The sequence below is a fragment of the Macrobrachium nipponense genome, chromosome 4 (genome assembly GCF_015104395.2).
Source record: "Macrobrachium nipponense isolate FS-2020 chromosome 4, ASM1510439v2, whole genome shotgun sequence".
Taxonomy (NCBI): domain Eukaryota; kingdom Metazoa; phylum Arthropoda; class Malacostraca; order Decapoda; family Palaemonidae; genus Macrobrachium; species Macrobrachium nipponense.
The window spans coordinates 55,823,840-55,833,839 of NC_061100.1; positions in this window are offsets into that span (position 1 = coordinate 55,823,840).

Here is a 10,000-nt window from a genome sequence, read left to right on the forward strand (position 1 = left end):
ATATAAACCAAGTCACAATTTCATTTCTTACATTCTATGCGTTTCATGTTCATTTTCTTACATTCTATTGCTTTTCATGTTCATTTTCCTTACTTTCTATGCTGTCATGTTCATTTTCTTACAATCTATGCTTTTCATGTTCATTTTCTTACTTTCTATGCTTTTCTTGTTAATTTTCTACATTCTATGCTTTTCATGTTCATTTTCTTACTTTCTATGCTTTTCATGTTCATTTTCTTCCATTCTATGCTTTTCATGTTTGTTTAGTAAGTATTTTTTTGTTTTATGTCCATCATTTGCTTCTCATTTGTCTCATCATTATGAATTATGTCATTACTTTCAGTTAATTATTTTCCAACATAATTTTTTATATGCACCAATCATCATTATAGTATTATATTATTATTGTTATTAGTTCTTAGGGACAATACAAAAGCATGGGAGTATAAAACAATGAAAAATACATCATGATCTTTATTTACAATTATGTACATTGGTTGGGTCCTCTAGTCGTCAGTTGCTGGTCTTTCTCGAGGAAACACCATTCGCTCTTGCCATTCCACTGCGCCTGCATCCGATGAGTAGTACTGGGCCAGGTAATCTCTGATGGCCCTCGCTCGACGTGCGTAGTTCGGTCTCCTTCTTGCCATGAGTCGTTCCATGAGGTTCAGCGACTCTGCCTCCATGTACCTGGTACAGCGTTATTGTGTGGTCCCTCATGGTCAACGTCGGTACCACCACATGGGTAGTGGTGCAGTGCCAGGTTGTGCATGACACATGCGCACAAAGTTATCTTCTTGCACACCCGTACATCCTGTTGCATTGTCGTCCCGAAGACTCGCCATCTCATCTTCAGCAGGCCGAATGCATTTTCCACCACACGATGAGCGCGAGATAATCTGTAGCTGTATAGTCATTCTGTGTATATCTTGTGATTGGTGGAAGTAGGGCTTCATCATCCATGACTTGAGAGCGAAGGCATCGTCGGCAACTATGTGGAAGGGGATGGGTTCGTCGTCATTGGGCAGATTTCTGTCTTGTGGGAGTCCTGCTCGGTTGTATGTGATGGCCCTGACCAGGCTGCACTTCTGCCAGGTTCTTCCATCCCTAGCACCTCCTTCTTCACCAACACCGACGAACAGGAGCCTGTATTTTGCATCGGAGAGGGCCATAAGGACGATGGTGTGGAACTTCTTGTAAATGAAGTACAGTGATCCTCCACCTTTGGGTTTCTTGATCGCGACGTGCTTCCCATCCAGGGTTCCCACACAATTGAAGTAGTTCCACTTTGAGGCGAATCGTTTTGCTATGTTTGTTCCATTCCTCTTCATCACTTCTGGTTTGTATTTGTCGATAACTATTGGGATAAACCAGCATATGGAACTCTTGGAGACTTTGAAGCTGTATTGGAGGCTTGTATAGTCATTCCCACTAGCCAGGTGGCGGAGAGTGACCGCCAAAGTGAGTCCCACCCCTTGGGTGTCAGCCTTTCGACCATCCCCTCGAACAGTTCAGGGTAGATGTGTAGAAAGTTCTTGTGTCCTTTGCGGTCCTCCTTGTTCAGTTCTTGTAGCAGCTGGTCGAAGTCTCCATGTAGTTGTTGCCGTGTCAGCCACTCCCGAGCCCAAATCCACCCTGCCCTGCCGTCCTTTCTGCGTAATTGTGCAGGTGGGTGTGGCACTGTAGTACGTCTTCTCTACCCGCCAATGACCTGGACTGCATAGAGACACAGGACAGCTAGCAAAAATCTCTTGGTCTCCTGGGGTGAGAGGCTGTGGAGGTCCATATTGCATGTTGGGTGGGGGGGGGGGGGGGGGGGGGGGTGGGGGGGGGGGGGGGGGGATGAAGGATGTGCTTGGCAGGCCTCTCTATATACCCAAGGTTCATATCCAGCACATTGTGGCATGGTGCTTGTGCAGATGTGTGCGCACTCTGCAACAACACCGCAAGCCACCCGCAACACACCGCTACACGGAGTAACAAAGCTGCAAGAGGGCATGCCCTGGCATAGCAACACGCACCATAAAACCACACCAATACTGTAACACTGCGCTAGACACTGCAACGTCACCGCAACAACACGCCATAACATGCCTGTAACACACTTCACGGGTCCGCGGCACGCCGCCCAATAACAGGCACTTATTCTCCACTCCGTGTCAATTTTCGTGCGGTATCTTGTGGTCCCATGCCATAACAGCCCACAACACAAAAGTGCGTAGGTGTAAACCTACCTTTACAACGCCACTGCCTTAGGAGGCTGTGTTCTCCGATGAACGGATTTTTGATGACTTAAACTACCTCATCAGTGATAGAGCGATAGTTGCCAAAATACCTAAATATAATCCCTTTTTCTAACGTCTACCTGATCTCCTGACTCCTATGTAATCCCCAGTCTCTTCAGAAATAATACCTATAAGCCTGATTGCCTTTTCCGGCTGCCACCAAACTGTTACATGCTGAAAATAACTATGTTTAACTAAAGGGAGTGAATTCTTAACGAGGTTCCCATTGGCTTCTCTCTCTGCGTAGCTGCAAACCAATCATTAAATTTTAGGCTAATTCAAACTATTGAGATACAAACAATAGAGTCTGTATTTTCCCGAAAATAGTCAACATGAAAATTAAATAAATTGAATCTAAAATCCCAAACCATGAGATACCATTACTGTTCTGCATAATCATATTGAATAGAACTATCACTACTTATTATCGCTGTCAAATAACCCCCATCAGTCTTTCTCAAATACATGTCAAGGAAATTCATTTTAGATAGGGACAATCGGAATCCATCTGCAAAAGAAATCACAATTATCAAAAATGGTAACATTAGAATTCATGAATAACATTAAGTGTCGCACCTCTGAAATAAAAGTCACTGTTCAAATTTTCAATATCTTTTTCTCTTCTACTTTACCTTATCCTCTCCATTATCCTCTAGTTTTGGGACCGTAATTGTTTCCCGTGTAGGCAGAATTTTTACCACCTCGTAGTACCCCTGTAGGTGTATCCTAAGCACCCCCATTGATGAATTGTAGATCTACTGTCATCTAGTGGAGGAACCGTAACTGCTCCTATGTTGCTGAACTTGAAATATTCTGCAACTTCCATGAAAGTGCTTCCTGCACCCGCCTTGTAGAAGTGTCATAAATCACTGGTTTGCTCCAGAAATTATCCTGAGATGACTACATGAGCCATCGAAGATTTCCAGTCCTTGTAGTATTAGCAATCCATGACCTTGTTGCCCATAGTGAAGCCCAAACATCTGGTGCAGTAGCTATTAAGTTGTTTTCATTTGTCACCACTTGGTATGAGCTTGAGAATTCTCTAAAGTAATTGTGTGTCCGTGTTTCATCATTACCAAATTCTAACTGACACCCTGACAAGTTACTGTATTACTAGACCTAAATTCCTACCTTAACACACGAATCTGTCTTGAACTAACATGCCCAACCTCATAGCCAGTTACTAAAGACTAAAATTCCTCACTAAATAAACATGGTTTTTATCCACTGGCCCCTTTTTTAAAATTCCTAGGAAAAACTTTTATCATTAACTGACCACTCACAATTAACCTCTTAACTGCCAAGTACACCATCAGAACACCGTAATGTTTATATCACTAATCTCCATCAAATATAATGACTCTCAATTTCTATGTTATGTCTCTCCAGTTAAATTCTACACCCTCTATACAACATGTTATTCAGAAGAAACCTTATGTAAAAAAACACACACACACACAAAAAACTTGATTCCTGTCATAGATCTCCCCCAACCCCCATAAAAATTAATAATTCAACTCTTTCCTCACATTACCAAATGTAGATTGTATCACACACAAATTATCACTGTAAAAAATCCGTAGCATTTCACGAATGGCCCCTTAAAATTCCTCACAGTAGAATGTCATCATCTAGAATTCCGAAAGGAAGTAAAAACTTCTGAGTATTCAACTCCAAAAGAAAATAACAATTGGTCTCATCCAAGGCACGAAACAAAACAACCTGTTTATTCAAAGCTTCCCCAAACAGTGACAATCTCTTGTCTAATCAGCCTTATAAAACCTAAAGTCACCATTAACCTCAAATTAGCCCCAAATCCTCATTAATTCTCACTGTGGAATCCTCAATAAATCCACACTGATACCACAGAACCACATTAATCGTCACTGATACCACAGAAATTCATTAATCCTAAAAATTCCTCAAGAAATCCTCATTGATACCACAGAACCATACTAATCATCAAAATATCCTCATTGTTACCACACGGGTACCCAAAATTGTCCACCTCCATTATATGACCACCAATATAAAATGCTCTGCCACAAGCTAAATCCCACGTTATTTAAACACCACCAAATATACCTCAAAGGAAACCATTGTGATACTGCTACATATATAACACCATTTCTCGGGTCTTAGCCTCGAGATTATGGCTGAGACAACCATGTCTCTCCTTTGCTGTAAAGATTAATGCCTCGATTGTACCCTCTCTATGATAAGGTATAGGCAGCAAATCAAATGTGCCTCACGCCTGGCAACCAAATAATGCTTCGAATGTAGACATTTTAATGGAATCACTCACCATAGTATTAATGGTATGCCTAACTGGTTCTGTATGTCTATCCCAGTTTCTATCATTTACTCCAGCAGTCTTCCTGAGAGCTTCGAGCACTTTCCTGTTTGCTTGTTCATGTAACCCATTAGCTTCAGGTCTGTATGAAATGATTGTTATTTTCTGTATCCCCATAACTTCTGCCGGACACTATAAGGTCTGGTTTATAAATTCTCTACCATTATCATTCAACAAAACTTCGGGCAGGAGCCATATCCGCAGATGACCAACCAAAAAATGTTACAGCCACTTTGTCACTTGTTTTGTTCCTGGGTGGAAAGATATCCACTGCTCTTGTCAGTTTACTTGTGGCCATACCCTGATTCACAAAAAATCCACAAGATATCCATGTGTATCCTCTGAAAAGGCCTACTTGGTATCAGATATGACCCTAATTTGCAAGAAGTTACCCTTGCGGGTTTGCAAGCATTGCACACTGCCCACTTTTTCACAAAATTTTCCACATCTGTCCACATATTCTTCTAAATATACCTACTACATATCTCATTGTATGTCTCTTCTAACCCCAAATGTGGACTACCAAATTTGCAATGTACTATATCTAAAACCACTGGAATTGGGACTTTCTGGATCACGATCTGTGTCGTGGACCTTTATTCACTTGTCCTTAATTTATATTTAATTTTTCTGACCAACAGATTACCCTCTAATTCTAAATCTGAAAAGGGTAACTTATAACATTTCCTGACTAATTCACCTCTGAGGAACGCTTTTATATCTGCCAAAATTTCATCCTCATCTTGCCTATAACTCTATGAGACTGATATCCCACTATATAGAATCACTAGTAACCACCCCAACTTCAAATTCTTTCATATCATAAAAACTTCTCCTAAGGGCATCAGCTACTATATTGTGCATGCCCTCCATATATTTAAGCTTTGCATCAAAATCTCTGATTGGCAGGAACCATCGAGCTCTTTTGGGTGACAGATCTGGCTTATTAAAAAGAGCCAATAATGTCCTGTGGTCTGTAAGAATTTCCACTTTATTCCCCATTAGCAGCATTTTAAAATGAATGAAGCTTGATATTATTGCAAAAACTTCCTTATCTACGGTACTAGCCATTAACTTTTCATTGCTGCCCTTTGTCTTAATCTTCCTGCTATAATAACATATTGGATAGAATTTTCCTTCAAATTTTTGCATAAGGTGTAAACGCCTATACCCTCCTGACTTACATCAGTCACTAGTGTGAAAGGTTCGCTGAAATCCGGAAATTTTAGAATAGGGGGGATTCATTAATGCGTCCTTAACTTTCTGAAAAGTTCTTCTAAAGTACGATGCCTTTCCCAGGAATGACCTTATTTGCTTCCTTGTCTTAGGGACAGGAAAATCTGCAATTGCTTAGACTTTATCGTCATTTACTCTAACTCCCTCTCTAGATATGACATGACCTAAAAATGCAATTTGCTTCTTCATGAAGGAACACTTCGCTAACTTAATTTTCAATCCTGCTGACGCAAGTCTCCTAAGAACTTCCTTGAGCACTTCCATGCGATGCTCAATCGAGTATGTTGCAATCAAGCTGTCATTCATGCACACGAAAGCATTTTTGCCTAGTAGCCAGCGCAAAACAATGTTCACCAACCCCATAAAATTCATAGGACTACCTGACAAACCAAAAGGCATCTGCGTAAATTCAAAATGTGGCTTGGGCAACGGAAACGCAGTCAATTCGCGGCTCTCTTCATTAAGATGAATTTGCAAAAATCCCTGCATAAGGTCTATAGAAGAATTTATCTTACGTCCACCAATTTCTACAAAAAGGTCTGGCATGCATGCGACTGGATAACAGTCAGGAATTATTTTTTCGTTTAGACGGCAGAAATCTATGCATACCCGGACAGAGCCGTTCTTCTTAGTTACCACCAACAAGGGAAAGTTGTAAGTGGATGCATTGGGTCTAATAATTCCTCCATCTTCCCATTTACTGACCTCATTCTCTACCTGTTCTCTGATTTTGTAGGGTATGCAGTATGCAGGAATAAAGACGGGTTTTGTCTCTTCTTCAAGATTCACCTTATAGTCTAACATTTTAGCCAGTCCTAACTTATCCCCTTTTAAAGGCAAAATATCCCTAAATTCTGTCAAAACCCCACTTACAGCCTCTATATGCTCCTTGCAGTCTGCATTAGCTAAGTGATCCCCAAAGATTTTCTTCCTTATTAGCCACTGATCCACCTCTCCAATCATGGAGGTCTACCACATATGTATTCTTCTGATATTTCCTAACTGTATCATTACAATTCATCAATTCTATCCATTAATCCCCTGTGTTTGATACCTTGTTCACCGATATGGTTGTGATGACACCTTTTAATTTTTTGCAACCTTCAATTATACATACCTCTTTGGGCTTTTTCACTTCTCTCAGTCTGACTTTCACCATAGTCATTGTACCTGGATTTAGAATAACATCCTCTGATAAAACATCCTTATAATATTTATGGTTATTACACATATTACCCTCTTGTTCCATATCCACATAAATATCACCCTTATTTATATAGATATTCTCCATTCTATCCATCATAACCTAAATGTTAGTATCAGTATCACCTCTGTTATTTCTCATACCACTGTTGTTAATGCTGGGAAAATGATCACCATGTGCTATATATGTATACACACACGCACGCACACACACACACACACACACACACACACACACACATATACACATATATAATATATATATATATAGATATATATATATATATATATATATATATATATATATATATATATATATTATATATAGTGTATAAAAAAGCAAATACCACAGGAAAATGATAGTCAGAAATCCAAGAGCTTTCGTCTTTGCTAAGGACATTGTCAAGGAGCTAATGAAATACAATTGGAGAGAAAGGTCTCAGGTACACAACAAGATCAAGAAATACCAGATGGTTAATTGTCAAAAGGGTAAAAATCAAAAGAGATAATTCAGGATTATCGGATATCTACAGTCACAAATCTAAACAGATTTGACCCTAACCGAAATTACCAAGTATCTTTAACAGTAGAAAACATGTAAAAACTAAATATATTAATTTGGTTGCTTATATTTATCTACAACTTTTTCATTATGAAAGCATCCAGTTTAAATAAAACAAGACTTAAATTTAGAACATTTCTATTATTTGACTTGATGAAACAAGATTCAATGATATTCCTTTGAACTGTGTCATTACATGGGATTAAGGCTCTTGTTTGACTCCCGTTAATAGGATGATCTAAATCTTTCATATTTAAGAATAATGCATTCGATATTTGCCCAGTTCTCACAGAATATTGGTGATGTTTGAGACGTTGTGATTTACCGGTCTGTCCGTAATAGACTTTACCACACTTTTTGCAAGGAATTTCATATATGCAGCGTGGAAGATCTTTAGGAGAATTTTTGATTACTAAACTCTTGATCTTGATATAAATATTACTGAAAAACTACATTTATGTTAAAAAGCTTTAAAATTCTAGGAATATCTAAAAACCTTTCATCACATGGTAGTTTTAGAATGTAATACTTACTAATTCAAGTTTGTCATTAGTTGAATAAAAAAATTTTCTAGCTCTTTTTCCATACCAAACCTACAAAAGTCCTTGGGTATTTAAGTTTCAATGCAAATACATAATAGCTTTAATTTCAGTGTCAATAAACTGCGGGCTACAGACACGTAAGGGGGCCGGCCGGAACCACTATATATGGTGGTATAGGGCGAAAAATGCAAAGTCATGAAAAAATTCATGGAGCTTCATATGGCAATTGAGAATACGTATACGAAATATTTCGTCAAAATTCCTCTAACTTTCATAGTTACAGGGTAATTAGTAAACATAAATCAATAAGCCTAAAACATTCATCCGTACAAGAAAATGCAATGTTTCTTCTGTTATCGTAAATTTTGATAATTATTGGCAAAGAAATTTGTGAGAAATGGCATCTGTAGAGATTCCGTGGCTCGCATAAGCGAGTATCTGGTGCACCATGCAATCATGAATCAGTTCGACCATAGACGTCACGTAGATTACACGTCCGAGTCACACCTCGTGGCTTCGCTTGCTTTTACGTATGTTTATGTATGTTTCGGCAAGAAGTTCATCATGCCAATGAGGAAAAGACAAGGAAAACAACTCGCTAACATACAGCGAAGAAAAATCGCTCAAGTATTATTACAGAATATCGTAAATATACGCGTACTTAGTGAAGAGAGAGGGGAGGGTTGCCTAGTAACGCCCCCTTCTTCCCGAGAGCACACGTCACACTGTGCCCGAGGCTACTACGATCTTTGAGCAAAGAGATCTTCATTTATGATAAATAACATAGTTTTTGGTTTTTTAATATCCAAAATGGAATATGAAATTCATAATAATCATGATTTATTAAATGTCTTTGTAAAAAGAGAGTACACTTTCGAGTTTCACCTTTGACATTCTCTTGCATTTACGTTTGTTTATCTTTGTTTCGGCAAGAATGTCATTATGCCAAAGAGGAAAATACAAGGAAAACATCTCGCTAACATACAGAAGAAAATTCGCTGTAATAAGCAGAGTTAGTGAAGGGGAGGAGAGAGAGAGTTACGTAGGAAGGAGTGCCCCATCATGCCTCAAGCAGTGCCCCAGGCTACGATATATGAGCAAAGGGATCATCATTTATGATTAATCATGATAAATAAAATAGTTTTGGTTTATTAATACCCAAAAAAGAAATATATATTCATAATAATCATTATTTATTAACATTGTCATTATAGAAATACGAAGGAAATCTTTGAATGCCCGTATCTCAAAAACTATACTTATTGACCTTCAAAATCTATCTCCTCACTTAGTTTTGAAGCTATATCATTGGAATTTGGTATATAACTCAGAAAGACAATATAGAACAATCAAATAGAGCCCTTTTTTCCAATTTTTGTTTCGTCTTTTTTTTATAAATTTTGTTCTCGTGATTTATAGGGTTTATTTTTTGACCATATTGAAAAATTCATATCTAGCAAAAAAATGACTTTTAGAAAAAAAAACTCTCCATTTGATTGGAGGTCTACATCAGTTCTATATATGGTAGTAATCCCTGGTCTTAATATTGAATATCAAGGAAGGAGATAGAATTTGAAAAATGGTTATTTTCGGGATAAATTGCCCTGGCGTCACAAAACCAAAGGTCAGAGGCGAAAATCATATGCGGTTTGGAGATGTCCCAAGTCACCTTATTAAGTGGTATGAATGTCAAAGTCCTGTCGTTAAAAAAACGGCATTAGCCGGCCGGCCCCGTAAAGCCCTTAGGAACATCCCAGAAAAAAAACAGAATTTAACATTTTGATGGTGATTGGAGTAGTAATGAACAAAAGAGGCAATG